Source organism: Anguilla anguilla, chromosome 11, assembly GCF_013347855.1.
Source record: "Anguilla anguilla isolate fAngAng1 chromosome 11, fAngAng1.pri, whole genome shotgun sequence".
Taxonomy (NCBI): domain Eukaryota; kingdom Metazoa; phylum Chordata; class Actinopteri; order Anguilliformes; family Anguillidae; genus Anguilla; species Anguilla anguilla.
In genome coordinates this window covers 4436999-4452890 of record NC_049211.1, presented here as the reverse complement: position 1 = coordinate 4452890, position 15892 = coordinate 4436999, and the positions used below count along the sequence as shown (strand labels likewise).

General features: G+C 46.2%; 1 protein-coding gene across 1 annotated transcript in view; it reads left to right on the top strand.

Annotated features, from left to right (window-relative positions):
- The first annotated feature begins 482 nt into the window (after positions 1–482).
- slc6a8 (solute carrier family 6 member 8) overlaps positions 483–15892 on the top strand; it is a 94511-nt gene continuing 79101 nt past the window's right edge. The window contains exon 1 of the mRNA XM_035383536.1: positions 483–982. The gene's annotated coding sequence lies outside the window, so the exon portion shown is untranslated. The remainder of the gene's footprint in view (positions 983–15892) is intronic.

Genomic DNA, 15892 nt, shown 5'->3' with positions numbered 1-15892 from the left:
AAAAATACCAGTTGCAATATATTTGTGCGGAACATTTGTCAGGAAAAGATCAATAAGGGTCGATTTCTCTGGACATTTCTGATTTGGACGTGTTGGGCCACTTATTAATTGCGTTAAATTCATAGAGTCGCAGTAAGCCTTTAAATCATCAGAGATCGGTTTTAACCAATCCCAATTTAGATCTCCGACAATGACAACCTCACTGTAGTTCAGTTTCGCCATGCATTTCGTGAAAGAAGACAGCATATTACTTGGAGCAGATGGAGGTCTGTAACAACCAACCACAGTAATGAAGACGTCTTTCGACACCTCTACTCTTAGAGCAAGCATTTCAAATTGTTTGCGCGCGGACTCTGACAGCAGTACACTCGTGCGGAAATTGCTTTACACCATATATAGCTATACCACCTCCCCTTTTGGGTCTGTCAGTGCGGAACACGTTGTAGCCATATATATGAATATCTTTATCAGGAACCGACTTGCTCAACCACGTTTCAGCTATCACAATTATACCAGCATCCGTTGATTCAACCCAAATCCTCATCAGGTCTATTTTCGGAACTAAACTACGAACATTAAAATGTACTATACCCAGACACGATGTACTTTTAAAATCTGACGGAGTTTCCAAACATTTTAGACTTTTTTTTTTTAGAAGTCTGGGCCGGTCTTTGGTTGAACATTTCCGGATAAAAGCAACAGTAGAACAATTAAGCTTCTCAGTTTAGTGTGCTTAAACATCACTTTTTCGGCATTTAATTTGTCCGCAAAATCCAAAACGGAGTCTTTCGATACAACAAAGTAGTCATTCAAAAGCAACAAACTATGAAGATGATGTAGGATTTCCGAATTTTTTTGTTGGCTTGACGACAGACAGGGCATGATCAAAATGAATAGTGAGTCCGTAGCAGTCAAAGGGAAGATCATCCGCGAAAAACGCTCGTGATTGGAACTACTCGCCACATTCTGCTCGCTACGGACGGTGAGTAGATAGTATATTATTACCAGGAGAGCTTTCATCTTGACTGTACTTAGACCCACTGATTTGTGTTGTGAGCTCAAACACCAGGATTGCCAGATGCGCTCAAAGCGCATTTCCAGGCCGTGGCGTGCACTATACGGGTTGCCAGATAGCCATAGTCTTTGATCAGAGAGCGACACTGTGTGGGTTGCCAGGTGCACGAGGACAGGATTGCTTGTTGCTTACAAAGAGCCGCGAAGTGCAGGTAGAAAGAAGATTCAGCTGACCAGAAAAAAAACTTCTACTGATGTGCAGGCCAGCTTCCTTCATAGACAACATCAGTAGGCAGCCATGGAGAATGTTGACCATGGAACAGGGGCTGGGAGATGGTGGTCTAGCTGATCAGAACAACTCCAGGGAGAGGCGCTGAAGCCACTCTTATGCCACTTACGCTGGCATTTTGAATCATATAATCCACAAGCTTTTCTTTTGCAGACCTTTTGCTAGGCCTTGTTTGGTGGTCCTGTTTTCAAGTTTGGGCAGCAAGCCAAAAATAATGCATCAAGACAAACTTTTCAACATATTAAAAATAAAATAAAACCTACTCTTCTGCCTATAATTTAAAAATAATTGGTGTGATAAATGAGTACAATTAACTTACAAATTTACAAAACACTTACAAACACTGGACTGCAAACTCAGACAAAGGCTGATATGCTGCCATCTTGGATTCGATAATATGATAATGTGCATCTTGAGGAAATTACCATCAACATTGTAACGCAAGTGATATGCTATTTTTTTACTGAAGGTTGATTAAACAAACAAACAAACAAAAAAGAAAAACATTTTCAATGCTTATATGAAGCCTTGCTGTGGGTCTCACATAAGATTATCACGATCGGTTTAAAACGGCTTGCACGGATCAGCGGTTTATTAAATATTTTATGAGTGATTTTTAGAAGACAGAGGTGTCACAGGGAATGAGAAGGGCACCCGAATGTCAATAACAGTTACGAGCAACTTAGGCGGTACGAGTCAATCTTCAGTGGCGAAAAATAATTTTTTTGAAAAGGAATCACCGCGCTGTCCTGTGTGCACCCGAACGTGTTCACATTAGTTCAAATTAGGCAATCATTGATAGCAGCGTGCGATGGCTTAGCTCATTAAATGGTTCATTAAGTGCTTCACAATTTCGCAGTTGTTTATCCCAAATGATAGCTTTTACTCTTCCCAAATTTTTATTGCCCCACCCCCGCCTCCATTCCCCCCCTTCCTCTCCCCACCACAATCACAGGTCAGAGGGGTTACAAGGTCGCAAACGGTGGAGAAATCCCCAAGACGCAAATATCGCCGTCGTAGTTTGTTGCAAAGAGGCGATGGAGGCAGATTTGAGCACCGCAGTCGACACGCTCATCTTTTCTGATTCAGGTCTTCTGTTTTCTTGCGCTATAAAAACGCCTGGGAACGCGACGCCGCCGTTTTCCTCACGGGAGGGAAAACAAATAAAACATTCTGCAGAATAAGACGCGTGCATCTGCAGAACAAAATATGAGTGGGCGGAAGTTCAAAGTTCAGAGTTCAGAGGTGATGCCTTAACTTTTTAGGCTTCCCCGTCAACGAATGGGACACGAGTACGTCCAAGTGCAGAATAAGTGAGCAAGCTTTCAACTTCCAGAGGGTTGACCTAATGGTGCGAAGGGGTATACAGTACATTCACCACTTAAACTGGTGGTGAATGTACTGTATACCAAGTCTTATAGTGGGGGGGGCAAGAGGGGGGGGGTATGGGAGGGTGTAGTTTAAACGAGAATGACAATGCATCCGTACGTGCGTCGCATGGCGCCCGCCATCAACCGGAGGAAGCGGTCACTCGCGAGTAAAAATTCCACTTCCTGTCTGCGATACACACGTGTTTGAACATCTAGGCCTCGGCACCACGTGGGTTGTGGGTGGGGAAATGTCAGCAGTTTGCCGAGTGAGAGAGAGAGAGAGAGAGAGAGAGAGAGAGGTGAGCCCTGGAAGAGAAAGGAGGGAAATGAAAGGCGTATTTTTAGGCTCGCCCGGGTCAGGGCCGAAAGCCGCTCCGTGTTTGCGATGCCGCGATGCCGCGATGCCGCGGACGAGGCCCCTCGGGCTGGGCCCCCGCCTGTGGGAGGAGGGCGAGAGTCGCCATCGACGCCACCCCGCCATGCTTCGCCGTGCCCACAAATCAACATCCGCCACCCCCCTGGCCCCCAACCCCAAACCCCCCAACCGCCCCCAACCGCCGCACCCTTTTTCATTTCCACTGCAATGGTATTTATGAGGAAAAATAAGAGGGCCATGAATATTTATGTCAGACATGAGGTGCAGCCTCAGATGGGAGTGAGGGAGAGAGAGGGATAGAGAGGGAGGGAGGGAGAGAGAGAGAGAGAGAGAGAAAGAGGGAGGGAAAGTGAGAGAAGGAGAGCGGAAGAGCTGCTCCTCCAGACAAAAGGGAAGGATTAGAGAGAAAGAGGGAAAACAGGCAGCGCAAGGCCGGATCCTCCAGGGTGTGGGGGCCCTATAAATAAGTAATGCTAGCCGGGGGGGCGCTCATTAGCAGAGCACTCTCAATTCTGCGGGGAAAAGAAATCTGCGCCGGCAAAATAACTGCACACACAAGCGCTAACGTGCTCACACACACACTCACACACACACACTCACATCACACACACTCACATACACACACACACTCACATCACATACACACACACACACTCACACACACATACACACACACTCACACACACATCACACACACTCACACACACACACACACACACTCACACATCACACACACTCACACACACACACACACTCACACACACTCACACACTCACACACACACACTCACACACACACAAGCGCTAACGTGCTCACACACACACTCACACACACACACACTCACATACACTCACACACACACTCACACACACACAAGCGCTAACGTGCTCACACACACACTCACACACACACACACATCACACACACATACACATACACACACACACACTCACACACACACACACACACTCACACTCACACACACACACACACACACTCACACACTCACACACACACAAGCGCTAACGTGCTCACACACACACTCACACACACACACACACTCACACACACACACTCACACACACACACACATCACACACACTCACACACAAGCGCTAACGTGCTCACACACACACTCACACACACATACACACACACACACACACACTCACACACACTCACATACACACACTCACTCACACACACATCAGACACACTGTCCCTCACTCACTCACACACATACACACACTCACTCACACACACACATACACACACTCACTCACACACACACACATCGCACACACTCACACACACATCAGACACACTGTCCCTCACTCACTCACACATACACACACTCACTCACACACACACACACACACATCACACACACACATCGCGCACACACACACACACACACACATCACACTCAGTCCCTCACTCACTCACACACACACACACACACACACTCACTCACTCACATACACACACACACAAGCGCTAACGCATTCACTCAGACACACACACACACACACACACACACACTGTCCCACACTCACACACACACACACTCTGTGCCTCCCTCACTCACACACAAACATACATACACACACACACACTCATTCGCACACACACTGTCTCACACACAGACTTACACACTCCCTCAACACGATCACACCTACACACACGCACACACTCACAGTCACCCAATGTAACCACAACGTACAAACGTACAGTCAACATACGCGCACGTCTACACGCAAATACTAAACAACTAACAAGATAACAAGATCACACTTCACTCATGTGAACCCATACCCGTGTGAATAGTTAATGAACTGATATGTTCTTTCCTTTTCTTACCATAACTGCATTAAATCTGAAGAGAGAGAGAGAGAGAGAGAGAGAGAGAGACAGAGAGAGAGAGAGAAAGAGAGCGAAACAGAGAGAGAGAAACTCAGAACAGCCCTGGGTATCTAGTCTACAGAGGTGAGTCTTCAAAAAAGGAAACAGAACAAGAGAAACTCCCCTACTTTTCTGACAGCGGTCGAAAGTTCGCTGCGGTAAATGCAACGTTCGCTTAGTCAGAGCACAGCAAGCTTTTAATTTAACTTACAAAAAAGTGCAAGGAACTTGAGAGAATGTCACGCCTTTACTTCTCTGGAACCTTATTACAGCACGCCCACAGCTGCTTAAACTAGAGCTGTGATTGGACCACGTCGGGGCTTTTTGGCTTTTTTAAAAAGGCTTCTGGTTTTGCGTCCAGAACCGGGAGTACTCGAGCTATTCTTGGCGCTTCCTCATTTGCACAAATTTAGTCCTGTCAGATGAAGAAGGCTTCACCTGCAGCACAGGCTGAGAACTGAGAAACTTCTTGACTTGTTGCCAAAGAAAGAAGAGAGTCTCTCTTAGAGAGAACGTACTAAGCAACCCAGGTGGAGGAAACAGCTTCATTTGTTCTCAAAGATATCAGAATGATCACAGTATGCCTTCCAGAGTATAATTATAGACAGGAAAAGGTCACACACGCCAGGCCTTGAAATATAATGAGTTGAGTGGTGGATTTTTTTTCTTTTTTTCTTTTGTTGGACTGAGATGTACACTACATGGCCGAAAGTATGTGGATACCTGAACATCACACCCATATGTCCTTGTTGAACATCTTATTCCAAAACCATGGGCATTAATATGGAGTTGGACCCCCCGTTGCTGCTATAACGGCCTCCACTCTTCTGGGAAGGCTTTCCGCTAGATTCTGGAACATGGCTGCGGGGATTCGCTTCCATGCAGCCACAAGAGCGTTAGTGAGACTGATGATAAGGCCTAGCTCGCAGTCAAGTGTTTCCATTCATCCCAAAGGTGCAGGAATACACCCTGGACAGGTCATCAATCCATCGCAGGGCCCACACACCATCCATTCACAACCACATTCATACCCCGAGGAGTATTTAGCCTCTTCAATTAATCTAACCTGCATGTCGTTGGACTGTGGGAGGGAGCTGGAGTACCCAGAGGAAAACCCAGACAGACACAGAGAGATCATCTTCAAACTTCACTTAGAAAGGCCCGCGGTCGTGATTTGAACTCGGTGCCTTCTTGCTGGGAGGCGACAGCGCTTCTCACTGCCCCACCCGTGTCCAGGGGGTGCCACCAGGGATTTTGGGCCCCATGAAAAGATTGCCCTCACATTGGCGCCCCCCCCCCACAACCCCCAACCCCCAACCCCCAACCCAGATAATTCAATGTTCTAAGATTGACATGGGCCCTGACTGACAGGGCTCCTATCAGTCAGGGCTCTCGGAGTTGTTCCTAACTTAGCCCCCATTACAGTGCCTGTGACTCGGCCGCACTAAGTCCATTAAATGGACTGCATTTATATAGCGCTTTTATCCAAAGCGCTTTACAATTGATGCCTCTCATTCGCCAGAGCAGTTAGGGGTTAGGGGTTAGGTGTCTTGCTCAAGGACACTTTGACACGCCCAGGGCGGGGTTTGAACCGGCAACCCTCCGACTGCCAGACAATCGGTCCTACCTCTTGAGCTATGTCGCCCCCTAATGTGAGAGACCTAATCAAGTGGGTTTGCGTCACCTCAGAACAAACCTGTCCCCGGTTTGCCTGTGCTCTCGGGAGAAGCACGTTCCCCGATGACCGCGCGACGCCAAGGAAACTAGACGCTAACTCCATCATGTTCACTCCTCAGAATCTGAGCTAAATCGTGATCTCAAACAGCATAACTTATTTATGACCCTCAATTATTCATCCACGGACCAGTCTGTGCTCAATTTTTGAAGAGGAACGATGAGCGCAGTTACAGTTTCTCCAGTTCATTTTTGGATGTGAGCACTGTCGCCTCACAGCCAAGACGGTTCTGGGTTCGAATCTAGGCCTGGGCCTTTCTGTGTGGAGTTTGGATGTTCTCCCCGTGTCCACATGGGTTTCCTCCAGGTACTCCTTCCACAGTCCAAAGACATGCAGGTAGGCTAACCGGATTGCCCATAGGTATGAGTGTGTGAGCGAATCGTGTGTGAGCCCTGCGATAGATTTTCGGCGTGTCCAGGATGTATTCCTGCCTCTCGCCCAGTTCACCCTGGGACAGGCTCCAGCACCCCTTGTGTCCCTGCCGAGGATAAGCAAGTATAGATAATGGATGGATGGAGTTTGGGGGTGTGCCTCCAGTGTGGATCAGACTGCCAAAATCGCCAAGCTCAGTCCCCGCTAACTGCCTCAACAAACGTTAAACCTCCACCAAAAAACCACGAGACTTGTACCCTTTCATTAGAACCGCCAATCCCAAAAATATGAAGAGGACTGGAATCCTCATGTCAAAAAAAAAAAGTCTGTGCAGAGACTGACCACACTGAGAGCTGCGTTACAATAATGCCATTATACAAATCAGGGGAAGAGGCGTCCTGTGGATGTGATTTTTTATTTATTTATTTATTTATTTTTTACGGAGGAGCTTTTGAAAAATGGTCCTTTTGCTCCGCGCGTCTGGTTCGCTTAGCCACGCTGAGACTGCAGGCCGTCCCCAGCTGTCAGGGGCGGGCGCAGGATGGATGGGGCTCAGAGAAGCCCGCATGCGTCTTTCTGTCACCGCGGGCCCAATTTAATCCCAATCCTCCAGCGTGGGGTCGCTGCTTTAAAACCACTCTGGGAAATTAAAAGCCATCCAGGGCCCTGACTCCGCCCCCGTACACCCCCCCCCCCCCTCATCCCCCCTGTCGGTCTCATTGTTTGACGGCTCCTTCTCAGAATTACGTGCAAAGGCTGCTTAAATCATTGCAGGGTTTTTATATTTGTTCTTCCTTTTTCTTGTTCTATTGCACCACACCCATGAGGTGTATATATGGGAATATACAGTATATATGTAATTTTCTAATTGCATTGCCAGTGGCTTACAAACGAGGTCAGGAGCCCTCAATGGCAGTGGAATTAAGAGTCCGTTCACTGACAGTAGACAGAGATCAGGCGTTAACACAGTTCTGTACTCGTGCTGTAATTACGAGAAGGCTGTTTTTTTCTTTCCCGCCAAAAACGACTGCTCCTCTTAAAGAAGTGCGCCTTCGGTTTCGTCCGAAGGAGATGCCGTCAATCAAAGATTCATTATTTTAGCACGGTGCCCTTTGATGTGACATTGTGAGACGGAGCGAAGAGCGGTTACTCAGTCGCGGCTGGGTTTCGTTTCCGAGCCCAATGCAATCCTGAGTACCTTTCACCCGGTTGTACAGTGTGGGGGGGGGGGTGTCACATGGTCTGAGCTGTAATGCTATTGTAATTGTAAATTTAACTGAATTTGCAGAGAGCAGATGGTAATGGAGATAGACGTACAGAGCCAGACGGTCTTCCAATTCACTTTGGCCCCAAAAAATCAGGCGGGGGGCCCCTATGAATCGGCGGCAACGGAAGGCCCCGGGGGGCTAGTGACCTGTGACGAAATAACTTTACGGGCTGATAAATAAATGGTTATCCGACGCTGAAAAGGTCTCACAGGAAATTAGTATCTGTCTGCCGCAGTGATGCATTGCAATGTCTCTCACTGTTGCCATGGTTTTCCATTTTTTCTGTTTATTTTATTTTATTCTATATACATTTAACACTAGTGAGCTGGGCCAGGGCACCTAACTGGACGTAAGTGCATTGAAGTGATGTAATTATAGCAGCAATACATTTCATACATACATTATCCATAACTGCATAACAAGAGGTTTTAGAACCCGCTGCACTGCAAGCAATACGTAGGCCCCGTTAACGCTTGTCTTTTCATGCAAAATAAATCTGATTTCTTGTCAAGTCCACTACATGTCGCATTTGGCGATTGCGGTCTAAACGCAAGAGACGGTGTATGGATCAATTTCTCCAAAATTTGACGTGAATCGCAACTGAAGGTTGTCTGGGTCAGGTTCCGCTGGTACGGGATGTGAATGTAAATACTCCAACACGCGCCATCTTCTGTCACAGAAATTATAGTGGCATATACTGTCACAGACTGTGAACACAAGAACGTAATGGGGGTGGGTACGGATAGCAGCTGGGGGGGGAGGGGGGGAGGGGGGGGGGGGCATGCCCCTGGTCGTCAGGACAGATCAGGTGGGCAATGGCGGCACCTGTGCCTGCTCCTTACTTGCTTAATTACTTAACTAGCCCTAACATATATGCCATCTGACATCTTAGCAACATTTTGTCATAAGTACATGAGTGACAGGTGAAGACTGTTCTTGTGTCCCAATATGAAAAGTTTTACTGTGATCTAATTTATGAGTGAACCAGTGTTGGTGCATCCAGTCAGATAGCTAATTTAGCTAGGGTAACTGGCAGAAACAAAAACCTGCACACACACTGGCACTGCAGGACTGGAACTGCCCACCCCTTGGTGAGATGTAACACTTGAGCTCAACAACCAGGAGAAATACCCAACTAAACCCGAGGTAACCAACCCTGTTCCTGGAGATCTACCATCCTGTATGTCTTCATTTCAATCCTGATTTGGCAGACTTGACTCCAATAATTAACAGCTGAACAAGACCCCTTGCCTTTGAATGAGGTGTGCATTATTAGATAGATCTCCAGGAACAGGGTTGGTTACCATTGATACAAATGCCCAGAATCAGTCAAGCGATGTAGTTAACAGACAATCTCATATATTTTGGTATAAAGAAATCCGATTTGTCAACTGTATCAGACGTGAGTGTAAACGGGGCCATATTCTAACTGACATGACCACAGATCTAGAACTAAAGTGTTAAGACCACGCTAGAGAAGGGAGAAGAGGGGTGGCTAAAAGGAGCCTAGATCCATCACGGTCTCTGCTCTGTAATCTTAACGACAGCGGGAGCCGCGTCGCATTTCAAATCGGCAGCCGTTCTGCGGTCTCGCATCGTCACTTTCGACATCTGCACCTGCAAATGCGGCCCTTCAAGCCAGACCCTGCGCCCACCTCCATTACCCCTCACCTGCGGCTCATTAATTACCCCTCACCTGTGGCTCATTAACCGTTAGCCACGCTGCGAGCCGCGCGCCGTGCCCCCGCAGGATGACAAGGACCAGCCGGAGAACAGGCACGACGTGTCTCATCGACGATGACAGTTTACACCCCGAAAAGCTGGCGATTAGCTAGGTAGTGGGTTTTTTTTTTTTTTTTACGGAGGACCTGGACGGCCCACGCCAGTCCAACAGGGCAGAGTCAGCCACGTCCCGTCCCGACACCGAGTCTCCCGGCCGTTATTCTGACAAACGACTGAGACAGTAGGCTAGCAAAGATTCGGCCTTAAGGCCTGTCTTGCCAAATTTCATGCGTTATAAAAGGACAGGTGTGGGCGATCTCACTGCCTGCCAGGCCATTTTTGTATGCGGGCTTTCACTGCCACCAACTGCGGTTGCCAAATTAGCTAATTACCTCAGTACACTACTGCTGGTTTAACTGTGGACTAGACCAAAATAAAATGTTGGGTCATGTTGGGACACAGGAACAGCATTCAGATGTTTTTTTTCATGAAAATATCAATTACTGAATGATCGGGCTGATTAAATAATTAAGAGTACAAGTGGGCATAAAATCCAGACACGGCCCTCCTTGTCCGCCCCGGGTAGGGTAAGTACAGGGAAAGGGTGCACAACAAAAGCCGATCCGTTTCTGGATTTTGTGCCAACCGCTGCTCTCAATTATATAATTAGCGCAATCATATCTCGATCTGTCATTTGTGTACGCACCAGCTAGAGTCACAGACTGCGAGTGTGTCCTAAAGACTTTACTGTGCTCAAGTACAGGAGCGAAAATATGGTTGGAACAAAACCCAGCAGGCAGACTAGCCCCCCCCCCCCCCCCCCCCCCCCCCCCCCCAGGACTTCAGGTCGGTCCACGTGCTGGTTTTTGTTCCAACCAATTACCTTAAGTTTAATTTTTTCTGACAGCTCTATAAACTACGCTGGTTCACTCCTGTACTTCAGTACACAGCGAGATCCTTAGAAGAACACACTCGCGGTCTGCGGCTGCAGCTGGTGCGTATACAAAATGTCAGATCGGGATATGATTGCGCTGATTATATAATTGGGAGCAGCGGTTGGCGCGAAATCCCGAAACGGATCGGCCCTTGCTGCGCACCCCTGAGGTAGGTGACCTCATCCGGGGAGAAATGAGCCAGCATGGTACTTCAGCGTACAGTATGTACTCTCCAAAGCCCTTCCAGGATGTGACCTTTAAGGAAGTGAGTGAGCAGAAACAAAAAAAACAGAGGGCTCCTTTCATTTCTACGTCCAGCATTTTTTCTTGTGTTGTGTTCATGCTGTGGAGGAGGAAAAAAAAATTGGAGTTTAAAAACTGATTTAAAAAAAAGACATGAGAACATAAGATTGGTTAAGATTACAGATTGCATCGCTGATTTTGAAGGCTTCCGCCTCCTGCGTGAGAGCCTGTTGAAATGCCGAAACGGGTTTTGAAGGTGTCGTCCACGAGATCAACGATAGAAGGAAGAAAAATCGCAGTCCGGTTGCCATTGTTTTTATATCGGAAATGACAGTGTGCTTGTTAATAAGCCCACTCGTTCTGAACTCCACGATCAAATCTGTCTCCTCCTCCCCGCAGATTTCTGGAAGATTCTAGAATGTTGATTAAACTTGGGGAGAAGATCGGGTGACCAGGTTCATGTTCGGGCCAGGACGTTGGGGGAACCCTGCAAACACACTGGGTTTTTGGGTATAACGGTGTTCCCGATGCACAGTAAAAAAAAAAAAAAATCAGTCCCTTGGGCTGCACGCATCGCATTGTTAGGGCCGTGTTTTATGTCCGGTGTCTAGCCTTCTTGTGCCAACTGCAGAAAAACTCAACTCAACTCCTCAGACACAATGGCTGCAGAGTCCCGCTGAGAACTGGGATGGCAATAAACGCCGTCTTTCTCCCGAATTGTCAGAGGACTTTACAGTGACAGGCCATGCTATGTCAACCTCACAAAAGAAAAAGTATGACTCAGATAGACAGTATTTCACTATCCAACAGAAGAAGAAAAACTATTTAAAAAAGCAGTGTAGCCTGAATCAAGTAACAAGTGCAGAAATTTTAAGAAATAATTTTCTTCCAAAAAATTTAAAATGTTAATTATAAGGTTCTTACAGCTGATTGCTAAATTATGAAAATTGTGTGCTCAGGTGAGGCGAATGAATTGAACCGCTGATCAGTCGGACACAGAGGTCGTCCGCGTGAGCACGGAACACTTCATTATGAAAATTGTGCTAAACGTGGAGTTTTGCGCGAAGTGGTTTGAGAAAGTTTTGATTTGTGATTGCAACGAAAACAAGAGTGTCTGTTGTTTGGCGGGACTAATTTTGGAAGCTTTTGATTTTGAACTGTGCGTCTAAAAAGTTCAGGTTCGCAGTGACGCGAGTTAAACAATATTTGCTACGCTACAAAAACCCGAATCGAATAACCACAGAACAAATAAAATAGCCATTCGCGAAGAGAGAGGGGAGAATTGTAAAGGAGGAGGAAAAAACAGAACGGCGAATAAGAGAATGAAAATGCGGCATGCTGGTTGTCCTAGTTTATTTTTAGAAAAAAAGAACTGTGATCAGCATCATACCGAGAAAATTTGAGAACTGGTAAGTGAGAAGTGTTTGGTTCTCCTCATTTGAAGTATTACTCAGCTCTGACCCCCCCTGGAGGCAAGTGTTTCCGATTAAAATGTATGATTGCCTGCAAGTCCCAGTTTAAAGAAGAAAAACTGAATAGTGTTTTTGAAGTATTCAAAAAAAAAAAAAAATTACAGCTTTCAATGGGCAGTGGTACAAATTCACATTTTGTGCGCTTTCAAATTGAGACAGTGCAGTGTTACACGGAGACCATTTTGGCTCTTCCACGGTCACCAGTTGCCTCTTAACATCCAAAGAGTTCAAGCATGCCAACGGCAATGAGCTGGCAGATGCTCAGCTGCACGACAGCTAATTATATCTAAATAAGAAAGGCAGTGTTCAATTTAACCACAACTTCTTTGGCTGGCTTTAGTTAAACCTATAGGTACATAACTGCGGGAGTTGCAACGACGTCTTTCAAAAAGGAAAGGGGTCGATCAATTTGAAGAATATCTGGTTAATATAACTGCAATCGCAGCAATTAAATGCAGTAATCATAACAGAGATTATGTGTCTGGGGAAATTTCACTTTTATAGCTTTGCATAATTTGCAGCATACATGAATATATGTAATAAATAAGTCAAGCGTGGACACAACATTCATTCTTAACTTTGAGTCACCATTAAATGCAATTGCTCATTTTTTGTCCACCTCCCCCCCCCACCCCACCCCCCTCCCGTGCACAGTTTAGTGATTATCCAGGATCATCCAGGCCCCGGCTACACTTGTCTTAATAAGTGAAGGATGGGCTGAACAATGAGGATAATTGCCAGCCAGTGCAGAGATACATGGCGCTGTCCTATCACTAAATACCTTATCAAATAGATTGATTGGAGCATTCCACAACACAGACTGCACAGGGTTGGTGAGCAGTGTTTCCAGGCGGCCAGGCTTTTGATATGCAACTTTTGAGGCTTGTTTTTTTTTTTCCCCACAAAATTGCTTGAAAAAAAAAAAAATGGCGGGTTGCGTTTTTTTTTTTGGGAATGTTTTAAAGTGCAACAAGTGACCCAGTCTCACACTCACGGTTACTTTTGCTTAATGGCACAAGCTAACTTGTAAATGTAGCTATAAGCTATTCCCCCATGTTAGGAATCGCGGTAGTGTCGTGGGGCCTGTGCATAATGAGGTGTGCTGGCCAATGGAAGTTCGTATCTTCCATGGCGCTCTGGCACGTAGGTGGAGTTTGACAGGGAAGCCATTGTGGAGCCGTTGGGTGGTTGATCTGTAATTGTGAACCGGAGGGTGGGGTGGGGGGGTGGGGTCCTTGGGGGTTCAGATCGCTATTGCCGACCAGGGAGGGAGATTTTCAATCACCTGCAGCCACTGGTGGGGGGGGCATACGTCGTCACCCCCCCCCCCATGCCCCCCCCCGCCCCTCCCTTAATCACCACCTCTGCCATGGCAGAGTGAGTGCTCTGCATCAACAACGAAAAAATTAATTGTCAACGTTCCCTCCCACGTGCCGCTGTAGCGGAGTAGAAACGTTAGCACGTGTGCTCTGCAAGGTTAGCACGTTAGCACGGGTGCCGCTCTGGGTTCAAGCAGCCACCCTCCTACTGAGGAAGGGGGTTTCACTCCATAAATTATTAATGACTACCTACGCTAGCATGTGTAACGAAATGGGACTAAAGGAGTACTCAAATTAAATAGTTTTTTTTTCCCCCCATATATCTGCAGGCACCTAAGTGTACCACATTTAGAATTTAATTTCAAATGTCTTCGATCTCATCACTGGAAAAAAAAAAATCATTAGCGTTGCTTGTGGGAGGTATAGATAAGGATGGATTGAGCTGTTATATCATTGATTGGGTCTAAAGAGAAATCCAGGATAACTTCTGTTTGCCTTGTTGAAATAATGTCTATACTGGTTTCTTTTTTTTTTTTGGAAAATGTTCTGTTCGGTTCTGAAAAGGCGCACGTGTGTGCATGTGTGTGTGTACACGCTAGTTAATCTTGAAGTGTTATTAGGGGCGACTATTCAGTACATGTGGACCTCTGTGTGTCTCATGTCCTGCCTGTGACTAAGTTCCTTGATTGAAGAAAGATCCCTCACGCCATTCAAAAGGGGAACCCCTCAGTAATGAGGCCTAGGCATTCTACCCTAAAGATCATACTGTGAACGGAAACACTGTGTAACAGTGTGTTTAACAGGATCTTGTAGTACTCCTGTGACCTCCAGAATTTGCATTACGATAGTACTCTTAAATTTTTCCTAGAATCATAGTGTGTGTGTGTGTGTGTGTGTGTGTGTGTAGTTTAACAGGACCTCATAATACTCTTGTGACCACCATAATTAGCATTACCGTAGTTTTCTTAAATTGCTCCTAGAATCATAAAATGTGTGTGTGCGTGTGTGCGTAGTATGTGTGCGTAGTATGTGTGTGTGTGTGTGTGTGTGCGTGTGTGCGTGGTATGTGTGTGTGTGTGTGCGTGTGTGCGTGGTATGTGTGTGTGTGTGTGTGTGTGTGTGTGTGCGTGTGTGCGTGGTATGTGTGTGTGTGTGTGTGCGTGTGTGTGTGGTATGTGTGTGTGTGTGTGTGCGTGTGTGCGTGGTATGTGTGTGTGTGTGTGTGCGTGTGTGCGTGGTATGTGTGTGTGCGTGTGCGTGTGTGTGTGGTTTAACAGGGCCTCGTAGTACTCTTGTGACCTCCAGAATTTGCATTACGGTGATACTCTTAAATTGCTCATAGAATCGTAGAAAGCGTGTCTGTGTGTGTGTGTGTGTGCGCGCACGTGCGTGGCGTGTGTGTTTCTGTGTGTGTTTTATCTGACTAAAAAATTTAATGGCAGTGCTGTAGGCTCCCACCATATGTCACTTGGTGTAACAAATATGTTCTAAAATACAGTTATGCTGTTTATTGACTCAGAAGTACTGAACATCAATCTACAAAAAAAAACATTTTCTTCTCAATTTCAAGCTATTTTCAGTTCTATGCAGGATGTTGTAGTAGAATATAATCAAAAATTAAGATAGGCCTTGTGAAAGGCACAGCATTAAATTATTTTTACAGTGATTTAATTAAAACTTGGTGCAATGGTATACAGTTGGTATACAGTTCAGCCAGTCAAATACATTTATGTTTGATCAATTTTGTCTTTGCATAATGCACTGAAAAGTGTTACACTGAATGACGTATGAAGATGTAGGCCATGTATACACTCACCTGAATACACTTTTATACTTGTTAGGATTCTTCCCTTCAGAAATCCTTATCTGCCATGG